General features: G+C 47.8%; 1 long non-coding RNA gene across 1 annotated transcript in view; it reads right to left on the bottom strand.

Annotated features, from left to right (window-relative positions):
• Nucleotides 1-5,708: 5,708 nt before the first annotated feature.
• The window catches only part of LOC121027084 (uncharacterized), a 12,111-nt gene continuing 8,013 nt past the window's right edge, over nucleotides 5,709-9,806 (bottom strand). The window contains exon 3 of the long non-coding RNA XR_005788551.1: nucleotides 5,709-6,720. This is a non-coding gene — a long non-coding RNA (uncharacterized LOC121027084). The remainder of the gene's footprint in view (nucleotides 6,721-9,806) is intronic.

Raw genomic sequence — 9,806 nt, 5'->3', positions numbered from 1 at the left:
GTTCTTAACCACAGGCATAACCAAACCTTCCCGATCCTTAAAGTTCCTTTCTCAGGCCTGGGTCATTTCAAGCCAAAAATGCGATTGCCACCCCAAACTTCCACCTGGTGAGGGGACCAGGGAACTTTCATCTTTTCTTACCCTTCTCTCTGTTGTTCTAGCCCCCACTGCACTTCAGGACTGGTGACTGAGACCAAATCTTTCCAGAGGGCACACTGTGGTCGGGTTAGAAGGTCAAAGTAGACCTTAGCTGTGAGCACAGAGATAGCATTTCTGAACTAGAGATAAACACAGAGATAGCATTTCTGAACTAGAAATCAAGACATGTGGTTGAAAAAGGATTTGTTCTTATTTGATTCATTGATTTCTCTGAAAAGTTTGATCAGAGCAATCAAATCACAGAGAGTTTGTGAGTACACTAGCCTTTAGCGAAGAGACTGTTCTATAAAAATGATCGCAAAGGTCAGCCCCAAACTGGTATTTCAGTTCGAATAAAACCCAGATCGTTTAAATAGGAACTATCCCAGGACACACGGCAGCTGGTAAATGTGGTTCCACAGGAGCCCAGCTTTGTATCTCCAAGTAGCCAAAGGCTTTCCCTTCTTCAAGGCCTAAGTGAATGCCCCCTCTTCCAGGGAGCACACGCCAGTCTAACCCTCCTCCCCGCCCCCTCAGTTCCCTGCCATCCCCTCTTTAATGGTCAATTTCAAAGTCGAATATGTGCCCATCCTCACGGCTCACCGGTTTTGAGATTCTCAAGAACAGTCTGGGTCATCCCTGCCTTCCCAGGGCCCAGGCCGAGTAAACGATGAATGAATGAACGAATGACCATTCAGAAGGAGAGAGGATGTTTTGTTTCTGGGGCTACAGTTTGTCTCTTGCTCCTGGCATCTCCCCAGGGCTTGCACACATTCTCAGGTCCTTCAGCACAGCAGTGATCGTGGGCCCCCCTTTCAGTCCCCCCAGGGGTGGTGAGCATGTCCAGGGCAAGGACTCGGTCTGACTTGCCTCTTTATCCCCAGTGCTCAACCCAGGAGTGCCCAAGAGACCTAAGGAGGGGCTTCCTGAGAGAATGAAGGATCAAGAGAATAAAGAACTTGCATCTAACCACATTGCCTCAGAAATGTTCCTTGCCTGGCAGAGAAAGGGTTAATGTGTATGTGTGAGCCTCCTCTCCCCAGACTGGGCTCCCTCCCTGAGGCTGCACAAGCCAGCCTGGGCCTAGAGGGTGAGGCTGGGGCATGGCCAACCAGGAAGCCCTGGCGGGGTGGAGGTGTTGGGGCCAAGAGACCACCCTCACCTATAACCCCTTCCCATAAAAGGAGGGAGCTAGGAGCTCCTCGACCTGCTCAGCAGCTCCTAGCTCAGCTTGGTTTGCTAGGTCCCACAGAGGTCTGTTTGCCCTTGGCCTGGCTATGGAGGTCAGTAGGGTAGAGAGGAACAAACACACAGAGCCCTGGCTCCTTCACTGATGTCTGCCCATCTCCACACGCCCACTATGTGAACGAGGCAGTAATAATGGCGCCTCTTCCAGGAGGTAGTTGAGATATGGAGCACCACGGTCAATTCAGTGCAAATCATGAGAGTGGACCATTCGGTGGCAGTTGCCCACAGTTCCTCCCGTGAAGCTGGAAAGAGGTGTTGTACATGGAGAGGAAAACAGACCAGATGGTGCTCTCTCACCTTCTGCACCTGGCTTGCCTCCTCTTCCTGCACTTAATGGAAGCAGCCTGGTGAGGCAGAAGACAGAGGGCTCTACCCATTCACAGGGGTGATGCGAGACTTCCTTCCTGACCACACACTCCACGCCACGTCCTGGGCTTGTAGACACAGGCACAGGCACGACTTCCTCAACATTCAGAGCCAATACTCAGAGGAGGGATTAACCCTGTGGGAAAGGTGGGAAAATGGAGACCACAGAGACTCAAAGAGGCAAAGCCACGTGCCCGCAGTTGGCCTCAAATTTCAAGGCTGAGGGAGATTTGAAACTCAGGACTTTGTGACCCCACGTTTTGCCTTCCCCAAACCAGACCTCCCTTCCGGCTCCTTTTCAGCCACACACGTGCTCTGCTACGCCCGGCGATTGCCTCCTGCCATTCTGCTGAAGTCCTATCTGCCCTCCAGGTGCTACGCAGTTACAGCCTGTTCAGTCACATGCCAACCTCCCTCATACACCCCCAAACTGGGACTGCTATTTCTGTTACAGTTGGAATCAGGATACTAGCAGCCATTACAGTCTGCCATCTGTTGGAGGGGATGGTATGAGTTGGCGTCTCCCCCCTCTGCACTGAGATCCTGGGGGCAAGAAAACTACATTCTATTCTTCCCTCTGCTCCTCTGCACCACCCAGCCACACAGCTTCGTTCGGGGCCCTGTGCCAAAGAAAGACACAGAGAAGATGGATCTGCTCAAGGTCCCTTCTCCACACCTGTTTCTTCACTAGATGGTGGGACTAAATCAATGGTGTTAAAAGGCCAGGGGGGCGGGGGTGGCTTCTGGGTGACTCAGTCGGTTAAGCGTCTTGACTTTGGCTCAGGTCATGATCTCGTGGTTCATGAGTCTGAGCCCGGAGTCGGACTCTGTGCTGACAGCTCAGAGCCTGGAGCCTGGTTCGGATTCTGTGTCTCCCTCTCTCTCTCTGTCCCTCCCCCACTCATGCTCTGTGTCTCTGTCAAAAATAAATAAACATTAAAGAAAACGTTTTTGTTGAAAAAAAAAAAAAAGGCTGGAGAATAGACCCTACACAACCTGCCTGCCCCAACTGCCTCTCTGACCTCATCTCCTATATTCTAGTAGCACTGGCCTCCTAATTCTTCCTTCAAGACATCAGTCAGCCCTGCCACAGGACCTTTGCACCTGCTGTTTTCACTTCCTGGAGTGGTCTTCCCCCGGGTTTCCTCATGGCTCTCTCCTTTACTCCTTCAGATCTTCCATTCCCTGACCTTGCTGTTTAAAATTCTGCCACCCCCTCCTTCAAGAATTCTCTGTCTCCCAATTCTGCTATTTTTTTCTGATGCATTTATCAGCGTCTTGCATTTTTAAGCGAAGCTAGGCCATTAGTTAGCTACCTCAGAACTACCTAGGGAGCTGGTTTTAAAATGCAGACTGCTGGCCCCACCATGCCAGCTACATCAGAATCTCAGGGGTAGGGACTGGTGATTTGTATTTTGCAAAGGCTCTCCAGGGGTTTCTGATACACAGTATTTGGGAACTGATGTAAATATCACTGGAACAAACCTCCCCCCCAACCCCAGCTGGGACATTGTTTAAGCCCAAGCCTCAGCCTCAGCTACGGTTTTTATCCCCCACTCCCTCACTGTGCATCCTCCCTCTAACTATACAGAACTCCGTTGTTCTGTTCTCTGACCAGAGCATCCCTTTTGTCTTTCTGCTCAGCTTTTGCTCACACTCTCGCTCTCCTCTACTGTCCTCTCCTGTGCTTTCAACTTACTCTCCAAGGCACTGCTGATGCCACCTTCTCTGGGAACGCGGTCTGCGCCCTCCACCACCTCCCCCTTGAGTCAGAGCCCGTAACTTCTGCCTCTGTCCTCAGAGGACCTCGCATGTATCTTTGGTATAGGATCGGCATTGATTTTCCAGCTGTGTGTCCTTCTCCGTAGACCATGACTCTGGATAAGGTGACGATTCAGTCAGGTTCGTCAATATTCCCAGCACCCCACATGGTACTGGGCACACAGCTAGCGCTTCATAAATGTGGAGGGTGTGAGTGAATGCAGCAGTGGGTTACATGGGTGGTTAAGTGCATGCATGCTTGGCAAGGTCAGAAGTTGCAAGCTTGGTATAAACTGTTTTCAAACTGACCTGATATTTTCCAGTCGTCTCAGCACAGCTGACCATTGTTTTCAGCTCAGGACAGCTCTTAGACCCCAAGAAGCAGCCTCCTGCCTGCCTGTCAGTGAGTGAGCCGGCTTAGCTGGGAAGGTGGCCCTACCGGAGCGCCTTGCTGTTTCAGGGGGAATCCGGGCCTTCTGCTACAAAGGTTCCAGACAGCAAAGCAGCCCCAGGGAGATCTCTCGTTTGTGGGGAGGACTTTCTCTCAGCTCCCCCAAGTCAAGTGGCAGACACAGCCCCACCGCTCCACAGAATGTAACAAGATTTACCCCTGATGGTGTTCCAAGCGGAAAGGAAAAACAACACGCCCCCTACCCCCCACTGCCCCAAAGCAACAGGACAGCTCTATAGTTTGGTGTGAACTATCAGAGATGATTGGGTGCTGCCTCCGAAACCTTTAGATGGGTAGATGGACAGAGAGGGCCAGTGCGATCCGGACACTTGCTAAGGTCCCAGGGCCACTGCAGGACTCAACCCCCTTTTGGTGGGAGGTTCTTGACCCTGCCATCCTTCCCCACCTCTCACCCCTTTTCTGCCAGAGAACGGCTGGACTTCCTCTTAATGAGAGCCACGATTTATGTTGGCTGGGCCCAATTAGCGCCAAGCTCTCTCAGGACGCCAAGTGCCCCGGCGGCCAGCAGCTGAGGCCTGTCTGGCAGGACATATTTGGATGATGAAGCCGTGCTGCGTGCTAAACTCGGCGCAGGAAAGAGCAGTTCGACTTGGATGCCCACCAAAGGCTGCCAGGCTTGGCTCCTGCCCGCAAGTTGGGCAACAAGGCTGTCTGGCAGGGGGATAAGGGCGGTGTTTCCCTGGTGGGAGGGGTGAGGCTGGCCTGGGGAGCACCACTCCAGGGCAGGATGCCTTCCCCGGGGCTTGTATAGCAAGGATAGGCTGGGGCGGGGGGACCCTGAGATGGGAGCCAGGGAATCTGGACTCAGACCCAGCCCCTCTATCGACTCCTTTTTGCTGACCCCCAGGGCACACCGTTTATCTTCTCTATGCCTCAGCTTCTCCCCAGTACAGTGGGAGGGAATTCCTTGCCTATCTCAGGAAACACATGAGGAACATACGAGATAGCAAAAATAGTGCTCACCCGTTCAGCCTGTTTTCTCATCTGTAAAATGGGATGAGCATCACACCTCCCTGAGCTGGCCGGTGTGAGGGTTAATGCACGGCGCAGGGGAGTGACGGCCCCCTTGGCCATGACCCACCCTTCATATGGTCAGTGTGGTGGCGGTGCGGCCGATCCACCTTGGACTCTCGGTTCCCTAACAGGCATTCTTCGCCTGGGTCGGTGTGAAAATCACATTCCGAAACTGAGGCTCAGAAGGCAGCTTGCATAAGCTGGTACGACTAGGAACAGGTAAGATTTGGGTTCTGAATTTGGGTCTGTCTGACCTAACATTCATGTTCCAGCTGCAGTGGCAGTAACCACCAGGGGCTTTCAGCCCCTGCTTTCAGTGGTGGGTGGGTGTGCAGCTTGGAGCTGGTCTGGAGCGATCGGGCACGTACCAACAGACACGGCTCCTGGTTGCCACCCTGGATCAGCCCTGCTGTGCTGATGGTAGCACTTCTGAAAAGCCCAAGCTTGCAGGACAGAAGACTGAGACAGAAAGCAAGGACTGGCCTGAGCTCCCAGCGAGAGATATGCAGGCCCTGGAGAGCTGACCGTAGCCCCCGGCTCTGTCCTGGCCTCTCGGGTGCACGCCTGCCCACATAGGGCCACTCATCCCCCTCCTCGGTCTGTCCTAAGCGCCCCCACCAGCTGTGCAGGGTGGAAACTCAGACTGGGACAAAGAGTACACGGATTTTAGTCTCAGTTCTGTCACTGACTTTGTACAACATTTTGGACAAGCCCTTTTAAACCGGGGGGCCTCGGTGTCCCTTCTGGAAACTGGAAGTGCCTTGCAAACTGGTGTGAGTACCCTTCTCATGAAAGGATTTTTTTCCGCCTGTAAACCTTTGGGCAGTGGAATGACGGACTCCTCTTGACTTTGTGCTTCATTCTGCTTCTTCAGCATCTCTTTAAAAAACAAAGCAAATCATCTCCCCTTTGACTCTTAATGTCTCTGGGACACTGAGCTGGAGATACCGCAGGTGAATGGCTGAGGGGCCCCCGTACCTCTGTAGCTCTTCGTCTCCACTTGGAGGAGGGCAGACCAAGGCCCCAGCCGAGCCCTGAGAGCGCAAGCGCTTGCAACGCCCAGGGAAATGAACACGCTCCAGAGCGAGAGGGGAAGTCAGCGAGCTCAGAGGGGCTGGAGAGATTTGTGGATCTTGAGGCAGAATATTAATTCGTTTGGGGGACATTGTGGGGTGCTAGGTCCCAATCTGGCCTAGATAGATAAAAAGCCCACGAAATGCCTTAACTTGCTGTCCCAAACCAGCCACCATTCCTCTCTTCTATCTGAGGTGCTAGGACCCAGGTCTTTTGATTTATTCTGGTTCCATCACATGCTCCGCACAACCCAGGACTGAGCATGCAGGGAGTGCTCCACAGAAGCACCATCCATGATCCTCAGGCCTTGCGGTCAGGGCCCCAAATGGACTCTGTAAAGATGTGCTCCTCCAGAACCACTCCTGTTCTGAGTCCATGGCAGGTGTCCACTTTGGCTAAATTCACGTCCTCTGCAGCCCATGGATTCCAGGGAGGATGGTCAGTTCAGATGTGATTCATCCGAGCCACATAGCCTCTGGGTGTGACTTAGATAAGGGAGTATGTGGTGGAATGTATGAACATTCAGAACAGGGACATCAAGAGACACCCTGATTCAATCAACTTATAAGTGAATACATGTCTGTTTATTAATCAGCAGATGGTGTCTTTCTGATCTCCCAACTGCTGGGTGTGGGCGTCCGGTGGAGCTGAGAGAAGGAAGAGATATGTGAGAATGGAATGAACACTAGTTTACAAAAAAGTTAGTCACTGGATGGGGAAAAAAAGGTCAAAGAGAGAAAATAACCTTAATCCTTGGTATTACCATAAAGAATTATAACACTAAGGGGCTCCTGGGTGGCTCAGTTGGTTCAGCATCCGACTTCAGCTCAGGTCATGATCTTGTGGCCTGTGGGTTCAAGCCCCGCGTCAGGCTCTGTGCTGACAGCTCAGAGCCTGGAGCCTGTTTCAGATTCTGTCTCCCTCTCTCTCTGTCCCTCCCTGCTTGTGCGCGCGCACTCTCTCTCTCTCTCTCTCTCAAAAATAAACATTTAAAAAAAAGTCCCTTCTCTGAAATCAATATAAACATTTAATACGAGGCCAATCAAAATTCCAGTTGATCTTTTGAGAACTCAGTACACATACTCCAAAAGGTACATGGAGGAATACAAATGTGTTTAACCTAAAAACTTTAAACATAAAAAAAGAAAGATGAAGAGAGAAGAACTCACTTTTCCAGATGCCGACATGCTACAAAAACATGGTAATTAACACACTGTAGTACTGGCACAAGACTGGATAGACCAATACACCACTGGTAAAGAATAGAGAACTCAGAGACACATACACTCACTCTCACACGTGTATCATGATAGATATTCTCTGTTCACCCTTTTTGGTTTTTTCCCCACCCTGCTCTACTCTACTCTCGCGCCAAGAGTCTGGCGTCTCTGCGTTGCATTAACTACTCCCTTGCCCTGTGATTCCTAACTGAGTTTGGCCATCGAGAGGCACAGGAGGGACACTGGAGGGAAAAGGAGATGGAAGAGGGATAGCTATGTCCTAGCTCTCTCCCTGCCAGGCTGCATGTAGGCCCGGGACACATTCCTCTCTTAAAGACCAGAAGAGGAAAACCGGATCCCTTACTGAATACCACATACAGAGGTGGTATTACGTGGATTAAAAGGACAAATAAGAAAAGTAAAAAATAAAGTTAACAGAAGAAGGCAAAAACATAAATAGAACACGTTGAAGAATATCTTTGTGACTTAGATATGGGGAAGAATTTCCCACACAAAATGTTAAAAAACAAGGAAGTGAGCAATAAGGAAACAGATACGAATTGGATTTCATTATTAAAACAAGACTTCATATATCATAAAAACATTTATTTTTCAGTTTATTTATTTATTTTGAGGGATACGGTGAAAGCATGTGAGTGGGGCAGAGCAGAGAGAGAGAGGTACAGAGAATCGCAAACAGGCTCCATGCTGTCAGTACAGAGCCCGATGCAGGGTTCGAACTCACTGTGAGGTCATGACCTGAACAGAAATCAAGAGTCGGACACGTAACCAATGGAGTCACCCAAGCGCCCCAAGAGTATAATTTAAAAAAAAAAAAGATTTCTTATCAATGAAGGGGACTATGCAGAAAATAAATAAATAAATAAATAAATAAATAAATAAATAAAGTTCACAATGTTTAAAACGGACAAAAGATTGACATTTACAAGATACAAGAAATTCCTGAAAATCAACCAGAAAAAGGAAAACTCAAAGCAAAGGATCTACATGGCAATTTTCAGGAGTGGAAATCCACAAAAAGACAAAAAATATATGCAGAACTGTTTAAAACCATTGGCAATCAGAGAGATTGAAGTTAAACTACAGTGAGATATCATTTTCTACAATTTACATGAGGAAAAATGAGAAGGCTGGATATTGGCAAGGTTAGCAGAGATATAGGATTCCCTATATCCCTCAGACTGGCAGGATTATGAAATGGTGGAGCTATTCTGGAGAACATTCCCTTTCAGGTAGTCAAATTCAGTATATGCATATTTTATAATTCAGCTATTGAGCTCCTGGGTATGCATACTCCCAAAAACTTATAATCCAGGTTTATAAGAGAATATGTACAAGGATGTTCATTGCAGCATTGTTTGTGGAGTCAGGGAGTTGGAGGCAACCTGTAAGACCATCACTCAGAGAGCAAACAGGTAAAATGTATGGGATACCACCATTGCATATTATGTAGCCATCAGAAGAAATAGAAATTGATTGTAAAAGCATATTCTGTGGTGCAAACAAGTAAAAAAAGAAATGGACTAATATAACAATACCATTTACACACATTAAAAAAATACATGCATACAAAATAGCAATGTGTATTTTTAAGAACATACACAAATGAAAAATACACATTCAATTACTGATAACAAGAATAGAGAGGGAATATCATTACAGATTCACATGATCATCTCAATAGATACCAAAAAAAACAAAAAAAAAAAACAAAAAAAACAAACTTGTGGGAAATAAGAATTTACAAAATTCAATTGTATTTTATATACTTGCAAAGGAGTTATAAACTGGAAAAATTTTAAATGCTGTTTATAAGAGCATTAAAAACTACCAAATACTTAGGTAAAAACTTTTATAAAAGATGTATAGGGGCGCCTGGGTGGCTCAGTCGGTTAAGCGGCCGACTTCGGCTCAGGTCATGATCTCGCGGTCAGTGAGTTCAAGCCCCATGTCGGGCTCTGTGCTGACAGCTCAGAGCCTGGAGCCTGTTTCAGATTCTGTGTTTCCCTCTCTCTGACCCTCCCCCGTTCATGCTCTGTCTCTCTCTGTCTCAAAAATAAATAAACGTTAAAAAAATTTAAAAAAAAAAGATGTGTAGGTTATATACACTGAAAATCACAAAATATTGCTGGGGGAGTTAAAGAAAATCTAAAGAAAGATAAGCCCTGTTTATGGACCATAATATTATTAAAGATGTAAATTCTCCTCTGACTTATCTGGAGATTCATTGTAATCTCAGAAACTCAGCAGTCTTTTGTGCAACAATTGACAAACTGATTCTAAAATTTGTATGAAAATGCAAATGACTTAAGGTAGCTAAGGAAATTTGAAAATGAAGAATAAAGTTGGAAGACTTTATACTACCTAGTTTTATAACTAATTATAAGCTTATAATAATAAAGGCAGTGGTGTTGCCATATATATATGTATATATACATATATATATACATATATATGTATGTATGTATATGTGTGTGTGTATGTGTGTGTGT

This window comes from Herpailurus yagouaroundi, unplaced genomic scaffold (assembly GCF_014898765.1).
Source record: "Herpailurus yagouaroundi ecotype Mexico unplaced genomic scaffold, PumYag 77, whole genome shotgun sequence".
NCBI lineage: Eukaryota > Metazoa > Chordata > Mammalia > Carnivora > Felidae > Herpailurus > Herpailurus yagouaroundi.
This window is presented reverse-complemented; position numbering and strand designations above follow the sequence as displayed.